This window comes from Ctenocephalides felis, unplaced genomic scaffold (genome assembly GCF_003426905.1).
Source record: "Ctenocephalides felis isolate EL2017-DRISC unplaced genomic scaffold, ASM342690v1 CF-g0.4_SCAFFOLD_03571, whole genome shotgun sequence".
Lineage (NCBI taxonomy): Eukaryota > Metazoa > Arthropoda > Insecta > Siphonaptera > Pulicidae > Ctenocephalides > Ctenocephalides felis.
The window spans coordinates 67,933,734-67,946,671 of NW_020539725.1; positions in this window are offsets into that span (position 1 = coordinate 67,933,734).

Sequence of the window (12,938 nt, forward strand, 5' to 3'; positions counted from 1 at the left end):
ACAATGAGGTATTATAAAAACAATAAAGCCCATTAGTTTGTCTATATTTTGTCAATACAATCACACTGGAAGTTTTTAACACTTTCTATAGGAAACATCGTATAATCTATCCAAGTCTTTTTTGGTCTTTCGACTTATTGATTACGTATCAAGTCTTTCAGATTCTTTTTGGATTCTGGATTTTGTGTATAATTGTAAATAATACTACTGAGCTTATACAAAATTTTCAAATTTCTGCGAGGAGAGATAGAAAATGAATTAAGTATTTCTTCTTCGACCTGCTTTTTGAAAAGTTTCAAATAACATTCCATAAATTGAAGTAAATTTAATAAAAAGTATATATGTAGAGCAGGCCGAGACACATAGGTCCAATTTGACTTTGAGCAAATATTAATTATATTATAAAAATCAAACCAATTATATCACAAGAAATAACACATTTCAAACGAACAATTATCTGACTACGTTCAGTAAAACTGCCAGCTACTTCATCATTGTAGAAATGTGCTTTTTTGACGTCTTTCAAAAATTTGTTATCTAGACCTTTTTACTCTATAGGCGAGGACACTTGGAACGGCCAGGTGGCAAACTGGTTAATGTCTTATTTAATTTTGAAGGTATTTTACAAAATAATTACATTTTTAACTAATGCCATATAATAAAACTACCAACGGAAGAAAACACTTTTATTTTGGATTTTCAAAGATTACCATTTATCTCCCGATAGCAAAGTCATAAGAATCAGTCTCTACTTTCAAATATTGTTGTTAAACAATGCTTGACTTTACTGGTTTTTGACACATCGGTGGTGAAACTTTTTAACCCCGGACCTTCATATATTATTATCTATTTTTCGATATATTCCGGAGAAATTATAAATGGAAAAATGTTATTTGACAAAATGTCCTTTCGCTCAATTCCAAATTTAGGTTCATAAATAAAAAAAATATCTAGAAAATGTTTTATAAATACCAAAGAGTATATTATTATACAAATGAGTTCTTACAGAGGTGTTTGATATGATTTGCAAAAAAATGCTACAACGCCAAAAAATGAATTTTCATATTAACATCTCAAAACAGTTGATATTTTGAGTTTCTAGTAACACTTGCGGCCCGTTCAATAACATTTTTGTGTATAAATATAACTACTTACTACAATTTAATCATAATTAAATAATATTCACCTGAAACATCCTATTAAACGTAATTGAACATCATCTATCAAAAACGTTTGACATTTGACGTATTAGCCACCGTCCATTGTTTTATTTAAATTACGCTTCTACAAAAAATTTCAAATTGAAAATGTAAAGTTTCTACGCGATTTTAAAAAAATATCTCACTTTTCCGATAACCTACTGATTAGCACGAATTTTTCAAGACTAAGACTGGCCAAATCGGTTTAGCCGTTTTTGAGTTTTAGTGAATCATTTTATTGAGAGCTCCATTTTTATATATAAGATTGTACTAAACACCAATATTTTTAACTAAAAAAAATGTAACAAATGTTTCAACCAATGAGTCCATTAACACAGTATCAAAAAAATTGCTTAGATCACAAATTCTCCACTTTAATTTTTTTTAAATTTTTTACTTAATTTATTTTCTATTGCTTGGTTTTTATTACCTGGTCTATAAATATCAGACTCCTGTATAACTTCGTTTTCCTGAACTTGATATGGAGTTGGATTTGGAGGAGCAAAAGAAGAACTTTGAACAAATTCAGAGGAAGGATACTGGCTTTGAGAAAGGACTTGGTTTGGTCCATAATGTAAGTTTTGTGGTTGTATCGAAGGATATTGACTTTGGGACATGACTTGGTTTTGACTATAAACTTGAGGTTGCACCAAAGGATATTGAGTTTGTTGATATTGGGTTTGTACATAAGGTGTGTATTGAGTTTGGGGATAATATGGATCTGGATTGCAATTTTGATTCTGGCCATAATAATTTGAAGTACATAGTGTACCAGAATTTTGAGCATTTATTTGAGGACGTTGATTAATTGGGTTTGGTTGATATGGAACGTTTTGCTGATATGAAGGGTTTTGTTGATATGGTGGATTTTGGGCAGAATTCCAGAGATTCCAAATGTCTTGGACTAAAAAAATAGAAAGATGTTATAGCAAAGAATGAAATTATACTGATAATATCTGATTAGTCCAAAACGTACCTTGTGTTTGTGGATCTTGTTGCTTTTGTGCAGCTGAAAAATATTAACAAAGTTATAGTTATTCAATTAAACTTTTTTTTTTAATTATGTAGATGTTACGGTTTATTCAAAATTATTCAAAATTTGTTTACATATTATGTTTTAAATTTATTGTTATTAAAAATATTTTACAATTATTGACATTAACAATCTTTTTGAATTGTCAATATTAACCTTTCTACTTAAATTACCAAAACTTCTCAATTTTAAAAAAATAGGTATTTATACATTTTTAGGTAATGGAAATTTGCAATTTTTAATTTAATTATATTGACATTTACACTTTCTAAAATTATACAAATTATTCCTTTATTAAATAGACTTTTACAAATTTTCACAAATTAGTATTTTTCATCCTCCCATTTTAAATCAATTTTGAAAAAGTAAATAAAATTTTATACTGACCATAAAGAGGCACCAATTTTTCTACTACTGGTTTATAATATAGTGTCCACCAAGCTGAAAAATATTAGTAAAAAACACGTTAAAATTTGTAAAATTAATACATAAACTTTTATTTAATGAATGTATTATAAATATAATTAATTCGATTAAGTTAAAAAAATACGATAAAACAATTAAATTCTGATTAAAAAAATCAAAGAACATCCTATACCTGATAATTTAGTATAAAACTATGTATTATTAAGTATTTTCAATATAAGTTTCTATAACATAAAATATTTAAAAATAACTTAATATTATCAGAAAATCTCAAGCAAAAATCTAATATCACTACTACTTGATACCAAGCTTGAATCTGTTGAATGATTTTTATTAAATTATGGTAAGTATTAAGAATTTTAATGTAAAAAATCTTGAAAAAAATATGCAAAAATATTTCACATTTTTTAAAATTATTTTAAGAATAAATTTGACTATAGGAGAAAATAATATTTCTTATAAAAATAACAATTGTTTCATATAATATAAAATAACTTACGTATTGGTTTGAATTCTTGTAGAAATGGATCGTGGTTGTACATTTCTAAAAATATAAAAAAACAATCAATTATTGAAAATTAAATTAATAGTCACAACTGAAACATATTAAAAATAGAACATAAAATTATGTAAAGAAGATCTATAAATAGCAAATTTACCAAACTTGAGAATAATAGGTTTTATTTTAATTTCAATTTTAATTATAGAAAATAAACTTAAAATGCTTTGTGCTTAAAATTGTGAATATATAAAATTTTAAACAAGTACCGTTTAGATCCCTGATTTTATTTGTCTGACTGCTAAAATATTGTACAGGAGGACCTGAAAGAAATATTTATCTGAATTAAATAAAATGACTAATGAGAATTAAATAACTATTTATACATTGATTTTGAATATTTCATCCATATATAAATTCTAATAAAATTCTTATTATTTAGAAAGACAGAAATTTGGATTTTTAATATGAGATTAATAAATAGAACTTACGTCCAGATACAGTTTGTGGTCGTGGTCTGTTTTCTGAAATTTACAAATTAAGAATAAATACTATTAAATAAGAACATTTATAAATGATAAATAACCTAAAAAATGCCAAAATAACAAATATTTTGAATTACCAACTAAATAACATTTTTTTAATAAAAATATTCTCAAAATTTTCTCATTTCTCATACATTTCAAAAAGTTATTCAGTTCACTATCAAAACATAAGTAAACTTCTTTGGAAGTTTTATATTTTACAAATTCATAATAGCATTTTTAGCAAAAATACGTTTAAAAAGTCCTTTTTAAATGACCATAAATAAAAAATATTGAATTTTGCTAGTTTTATATATTACAACTAATTTTATATAATAATCACTTACGATTTTGGTTACTATGAGATTTTGATGAATGGTGCTCTGTAATATTAATAATAATTAGTATTAAAATTTAAAAAATTATTAAAATCGTGCCATGAGGCATAAACTTCTCAAAAATTACATAAGCTATGATTTATTGTAAATTAATAAAAAAAATCAACAAATAGAATGCATTTGTTATTTCTCATAAATATTTTTACCATTGTCATATAAAATAAAAGAACAGAAGAAAGGCTTAAACTAGAATTTACTAAATTTAATAGAAAAAAAAATAAAAAAAAACTAAAGACGAACAAATAAAATAAGGATTCATAATAAATTTTAACTTGAAGTTTATTTTAGTATTTATATAAATGTATATTAATTTTATAATATACCTTCACACGATACAGCTATGGTGGCACTGTCCAATTCTGGAAAAGCAAAAATAATTATTTCTTTTTAAATATTTACTATTAATTAAAATTTGATTTGCCCTGAAAAATAAAAAAAAACATAAAAAGAAAACTTACGTGGAGTTTTCTTTACTTCAGGTTCAGTTGTTTTATCATCCTCAGACGAAGATGAAGCTGGGGTGGACTCCGAAGGTGAAGGAGCTGCAAGGATAAATTACATATTTATAAAACAAATAAAATCATTCCTATTATATATCGATGAAAAATTAAATTATATATGACTAAACAAGCTAAATAAGAAAAAATAATATTCTAAATTAGAAACAGAAGTGGGATACACCAAAATTAAAGAAGTATAAGGAACTACATAAATTTTCATAGAGCGCCACCATCTGTAGCACGTAAATTTACCATTGGGTTTCATTCTAGATAATATTTTTGCAGCAAAGATTCTAGATAAATAAAATACTCGTAAATTCTAGATAAGAATTTTATTGCCAAAGAATTAGAATTGAAATTTTCGATTTTTATTTAATATTATTATTTTCATGTATAAATTAAATGATATATTATTTTTGAAATTTTTCTATACTTACGTTCAGCTGGATTTTCTTCATTGCTTTCTTGATCAATATTATTTTCATCATCATTAGCTTTTACCAAACAAATTACAAAATATAGACACAAAGTCACCAAAAAAATATTGAACAATTTCATATTTATCTGAAATAATTATTTGCTAATACAGAAATTGTTTAACTAGGTGTAAGTGGTATGTAAGCAACTAATTAACTATGGACAAAAAGAAGATTTAAACTTTTAATTCTTGGGTCTTAATTTTTTGCACAAGTCTGTAATAATTACCCGATGGTGACTTTTATATTTGACCACAATTTGACTACTTTCACTAAACGAAATACTATAACTAATAAAATTAGTTCAAAATTAGATCTTTTTATACAGATTATTTGTTTATATTAAACGTTTATAATTAGGTGTGAACGGAAATAACTGAAATATTTTGCCTACATTTATTTACTTTTTAATTTACATCATCGATGTTTATATATATATATATATATATATATATATATATATTTATATATTTTATAATATTTGAAAAAATGCAACAGTTTGTTCAAAATCTAAGAACACATTTCGCTACAAAAAAGTGCTCTGTACGTTTAGGCACTATTTGGAAATTGTAAAATGATAAGATTTTTTTTTCAAAGCAAAAAGTTTTTTATTTATTATTTTTGTCTATTCCCAGTTCAAATTTTATTCTATAAACGCCGTGTCAGTCATATGTGTCTGACACTAAAAGTTGCACATGAGCCATATGTCTGACAAATGCGATTTGGAAGGAGAAAAAAAGTTCTAATATAGAACCATGACAGTCACATAAAAAACAGTATTTTTTCAGAAAATTAAGCAAATTTTTTTCCTGGTTACATTTTTAACTAAATTATCTAGAAAGAGAGAAAAAGTATTAATTAAGAGCTATGTCAATCATATATGTGTAGCATAAAAATAGTGTTTTCTCAGAAATTTTGGCCATCTTTTTTCTTGTTACATTTTCAATCAAATTATCTATCTATAAAGTTACCCTGGCCCATGTGAAAATTTTTCTGATATTATTATAGCGGTTAACGTGTTAAATAATATGAATTATTTTAATTTGTCATAATAACAAAGAGATGCATTTGTAAATTATATTCGGGAGCAAAATCGAATTTAAATCGATATTCATCAATTTTGCAGCACTATTGATAAAAAGTCATCGGCGACCGTAGTAACCTCCATTAGGCGGAAAATCTGAAAAAATAATACAATTAAAAACTACTACAATTTTTGTCATAATTATAGTCATTTTTAGCATTTAAAAAATTTTGTATATAAAAAATATTTGAGTGTCCGGCAAAAGTCCGGCCGATTGCTCTCAACCTAGAACGAGGCATCGTTCCGGGTTGAAGTGCAATTGGCCGTACAGGAGTACAAAATTTCTATAATAAATAATTATATAGTAAGACAAAAATTTGAAGAAATTTACAGTCAAATTTCTATTATCTAGTATTATCATTCATATATAATTTAAAAAGGACAATAAAAAAATGAAGAATTTTAAACAAATAGAATACGCAATGAAAAATAAGCGAGCATTTTTTATTTAAATTATAATTGCGCATGTTCGAAAAATTTCGAAGAAATAATAATTTAGGAGATATAAAGAAGACTTACAATATCTTTGATGATATCCATTTAATGCTTCACCACGACCCAAATATGCCTGGCCCATGGGAATTGCTGGAGGACCATCGTAACCCCAAGGGTAAAACAGTCCGGAGTTATCTTGGGAAAGGAAATCTAAATCTAAATATATATTTAAATATTTATTTATATATATATATATATATATATATATATATAACTAAAACAAAATTTAATATTCAGAGCTGAAACTTTTAGAGAATTTTTTTTATAAATTTGGAAGTACTTGAGCCCCTGGAAGCAAAAAAAATTCCAAAATATCCATATTAAGGATTACCCTAATAAATTTATTAAAAAAAATAACTCACCCATAACTTCTTCTGATTCATCTCGGGCAGAGGCTGGTCTCTTATCTAAAATTAAAAAAAAAAACTAAATTACAATTAAATGAACTTAAATCTGACAAATTATGATTAAAAACAATACAATCATTTCCTAGGTTTCCAATTTATAATTTTTTTTCAATTACTTAATTAAAATATTAATTACTTACCGATTGGTGAACCATCTTCTTCACTGGATTCATCTTCATATGATTCATATTCATAAGATTCATATGAATCTTGTGTATCTGTAACAAATATTAGAAACTACTATTAGAAACAATTAATATAAAATCAGAAATTGATTATAATTGAAAAAAAAAATAGTTACATTAATAATATTTACCGAATTCTACATAATGTTCTTCACTGGATTCATCCTGACTTGGTTCACGTTCTCCTGCTGTAAAAATGAATTTAAATGAAGTTTCTACTTCAATTAAAAACACAAAAAATAAATTTTGAAACTAATTAAAAATAAGCCAATTGATATTAAACATAATTATGTATTTTTTGTTATTAATAATTACTGAATTGTGGACGTCCTCTATTGAATCCATCTTCATTTGGCTCACGCTCACCTGCAAAAATTTATTAGAATTAATTATCAAAAAAATTAATAAATAATTATGAATAAAAATGTTAATGGTGAAATTAATTTGTTATTTTAATTACTTATTTGTGGTTGATATTCTTCACCGGATTCATCTTCATACAGATCTGCTTCTTCATGGTCACCTGAAAAATTATAACATATTTTAAAAATAAATTAAAATACAATATAATTTTCAGCAAATAAAATTAGGAGTTTCTCGAGAATAAAAATTGAAAAGAAAATTTTGGCATACTTAGTAATTATTTTATAAAACACTTAATTTTGAATTAATTGAAAATAATAAAAAAAAAACTGGTGAAAATCCACTGAGAATCTCATAAGAATTTATTTCGAATCTTATAAAAATATTATGAAAATCTGATAAGAATTTTATAAACGATATGTAAAGATCCTGATGAGAATCCAATGGAAATCTACGAAAAAGAATCTTGATATCACTTATAAGAATCTTGTCAGAATATTATAACAATCTAAATCGATGTTGTAAATTTAAATTTTAGTGTGAAATTTTGTCAGGATTAGAAATTAATTTTGAAAGTTTAGATTTGTCCAAAGATCCAATTTTTTAATTTTTGGCCCAATTTAAGTAATAATTTTCATCTCCCTTTACAGATTATTTTGATCTATTTTTTTTGTATTTAAGACATTAATTTAACAATTACCAAAATTACTAATTTGTGGATGTTTTTCTTCTTCACTGGATTCATCTTCATACAAATCTGTTTCTTTATGGTCACCTGCAAAATTAATAAAAAGTGAAATTTCATTTTCAACAAATAAAATTAGAAATTAATTAAAATAAAAATATGCAGAATTGGGGAACAATTAGTAAGGGTTGTCCACCACTCATAGTTTTTTAGTTTCGACCAATTTTTTATAGTAGAAATTAAAAACCATAAACAGTCTTAAGTTTTCACCATCTTACCATATTTTACATTTGTTATTTTTGGTAAATAAATAATTTTAATATCGTTTTATAAGTGGGAAAATATGATATTTTTTGTGAGTATTTTATGTATTCAACCCTTATTTAATAATAGTCATTTTAATAACCATTTTCAACTTGTTTTTCAGATTATTTTGATTAAATTTGTTCTGAGTTCAAGACAAGGCTAAAATTTATTGCAATTTATTTTGCAATGCAATTTATAGATGCAATTTATTTTTTCTTCGTAATTAAATTATCAAAATTTATATTCATAGTTATTAATACAAATTACCGATTTGTGGATATTTTTCTTTTTCACTGGATTCATCTTCACTGGAAAAATTTGTTTCTTCATCAGAATCTGCAAATAGAAACAATAATATTAGAATCAATTAGAAATATCTTGTTAATAATTTTTAAGATTTTAAGAGTTAAGATAGAGATTTTTTATAAATTTAATTTAATTTATAATAAATACCGATGTCTGAGAGATTTTCTTCACTGGATCCATCTTCATAGATATTTGTTTCTTTATGTTCACCTAGAAAAAGAAACAAAACAATAAATTATATATTAAATTTAAATTTTTTAAATCCTAAATCAAAATTACGTTCTGATCTTAAAGATTAAAATTTTTAAAAATATTTTATTTATCATAATTACCATTTTGTGGACCAAGTTCTTCACTGGATTCATTTTCATACGAATCTGTTTCTTCATGTTTGTCTGAAAAATAATTAAAAATAATAACAAAATAATTAATTATGAACAATTCCTTATAAAATTTTTGCAGTAAGAATTATTACCGATTTCTGAATGCTCTTCATTGGATTCGTCATATGGATATTGTTTACCTGTGATAAATATTAGAAACAATAAGACTATTTTAAATTTTTCAAGTCAAAATTACGTTTTGATCTTAAAGAATAAAATCTTAAAAAATATTTTTATTTATCATAATTACCGATTTGTAGACCATGTCCTTCACTGGATCCATCTTCATATGAATCTGCTTTTTCATGTTCATCTGAAAAATTGTTAAAAATAATAACAATATAATTAATTATAAACAATTCCTTACTAAATTAAATAAAAAGTTTTTTAGTAAGAATTATTACCGATTTCTGGATGATGCTCTTCACTAGATTCATCATCATATGGATCTTGTTCACCTGTTATAAATATTAGAAACAGTATGACTATTTTCAAATTTTTAAATTCAAACCAAGTTTTTCGAAATTAAGCTTTAATCACAATTGAATATTTAATTTTATATATAATTTAAATTACCAATGTGCGGACCAAGTTTTTCACTGGATTCATCTTCATATGAATCTGTTTCTTCATATTCATCTGCAATAATTAAAAGAAACTAGAATTAGATACATAAACACTTTTGTAAAACAGTTTTAATGTAACCAACATTTTTTAAAATTAAATTCTTTAATTGAAAAAATTGAAATTCAGAACAATATTATTATTGATTTTAATAGAAAATTTAATTAAATTTAAGTAAAATTTGTATGTGAAATCAGTGAATTAAAATATCTCCAAATTTGATATTTTGAGAATAAATTATTTTTGAAATGAAATAATTTCGAATTAAATGACAAAACAATGTAATATTGCGATGCCAATGCTAAAAAAATTATTATTTGTAAGACCAATATTGGGCAGACCAATATTGGTTAGGCCAATATTGGCAAAAACCAATATTGGCAAGATTAATATTGACCAGACCAATAATGGCAAAAACTAATAACAACAATAATGGGCCTGTGATTTTGTTAACATTAATAAAATTACTCAATATATTTAAACTTACCAGAATCACTTGCAGAATCTGATCCACCGCAGTTGTCTGGTAAAAAAAAATTACAAATTTTAAAATTTGTAGATTATCAAAATCAAATTTTAAAATTCTGCATTTAATAGCTTGAAATAAACAAAAAAGCAAGGGATTGATTTAAATTTGATAAATAATAACATAAATAATAAAAATTATGATTTTCTTACTCGTTTTCTCAGACTTCCTCGGCTGATGATTTTCTGAAAAAAAAAATCAAAAGATGTTATTGATATTCATCCACCAGATGGAATTGTTAGATTGTATGTATATTTACTAAATTTGCAATACTAAGAGCGATATATAATATTTTTTTAAAAATATATATACTGACCGACCATACTCAATTTTCTCGATGCTTTCATGGTTTGCTTTTTTCGGAGTGCAAAATTATCCAGTTTTTCTTCTGCAAAAAAAATCTGTTTCAAAAAATTTCAATGTCCATATTTATATATATATATATATATATATATATATATACATTAATTTTTCTTACCCGATTTTTTTAACTTCATCATCGCCAACGCTTTTCGAAGTGCAAATTCATCTCTTCGTTTTTCTTCTACAAAAAAAGTTAAATAACTAAGATATGACTATTATATTGGTATATGTTTTTGTAAATACAATATTTATTACAACTGTTAAATAATTTAACATCTAGTAATAATAACGAACAATAACATAAATTTAAATAGAAAAGAGTACAAAGCATAGAATTTACATTAAAATATCCGTAGTATGATGATTTAATATAAAATAAAAGCAAATAATAATAATTATAGAATTAATAAATAAAGTGAATAAAATTTCTGAATAATAAAATAATACTAGAAAACAATAAGTGGAATAAAAACAATAAGTAACATATGATAATAAATATAACAAAATAACAATATTAGAAATAATAAGATATTGGTATATGATAATATGATAATATGAAAATTTTATATTTATTTTATAGATCCTCAGATCGAGTCCTGACACTTTCATAAAATTGAAATTGTAGATTTAAATTCAAATAGAATTGGAATTGTGAGGTTAGAATTAGAACAAGATGAGAATATAAAAAAATGTATAAGATTTAGAAAAAAAAGTGGAATGATGAAGCCTGTAAAAGAGTCAAAAAAATTAATTGCAAAAGAAAAATAAAACAACAAAGTTAGTAGTAGTAAACGAACCATTATTACTAATTTTCTCGACGTTTTATAGCTTGCATTTTTTGAAGTACAAAAATGTCCAGTATTGCAAAAATATTGATTTTAGAATATAGATAAAAATTTATTCAATTTTCAATAAAATGAGTCATTCATTTGGGCATTGTGATATGAATAAGCAATAGCATTAGAAACACTCTTTTTTTAATTTTGATATTCGCAAACCTTTTTGAACTGGATTAAGGACTTCAACTTGGGGACACCGATTTAATTTATTTCAAAAGGAATTTATTAAAATTTAAAATGATGCTTACTTAATTCGATTCACACACACACACACACACATTATATATATATATATATATATATATTTATATATGTGTGTATATATTTATATAGTTCTTACCAGATTTTTTAAACTTCATCACGCCAACGCTTTTCGACGTGCAAATTCATCTGGTCGCCCTCCTTCTGCAGAAAAAAATAAGTAACTAAAATAATTATACTTGGGTATTTTTATAAACATATTATATATGATGATTTTTATATATATCTATAAGACTTATCTATTTATATTTATATATTCCCAATTATATATACACTCTCTATTTTCCTTTCTATATTCTATACAATAATAAAAAACTGCCTCATTGTTTTTTCCTTTATGAGTGTGAAATCTTCCAGTTGTGTTTCTGAAAAAAAAGAAAAATAAAAGGTTTCAACCCAAAAAATCTAAAACAATGATATATAATTAATATTTTCAAAAATATCTATAACTTCAACAATATTTTGTACCATGGATTTAGAATGAATAAATAACATTTTACTATCTATTATTTTCTCTCTATTATAAGATTAAAAGAGCAATCTAATATGAGAATATTTACATTGATAATATTATTGCAAATTTAATCAGGTTTGTTTCAGAAATTAAAAATATGGAAAATTATATGACGTTGTAATTGTATTCGAAAATTTTGACAATAATTAATATTTTGTAATATGTTGTAATATTTTGTATTTGTGCTTTCAGAACTATATAAATTATTAGAGTATCAAATTATAAAATTGCACACATATAGATTTTTTATTGAAGTTACGACAAGAGTGAAAATGTTACATAAATTTAGCCAGATTATTACAGTAATTATATTTTTTTATTATTAAAATTACTTATTAATTAGAATTACTAAAATAAAATTTCACATACCACTATCAATTTCATAATCATAAGCCTTCTCAATTATTGTTGAAAAGCACAAAAACAATCAAAACTTTCTTCATTTTTAATTTTAATAATCACTCTGATTAATAATTTAATTATCACAATAAGAAATAATTTAATAATCACAATAAGAAATCAAAAGATCACTAAATTATTAT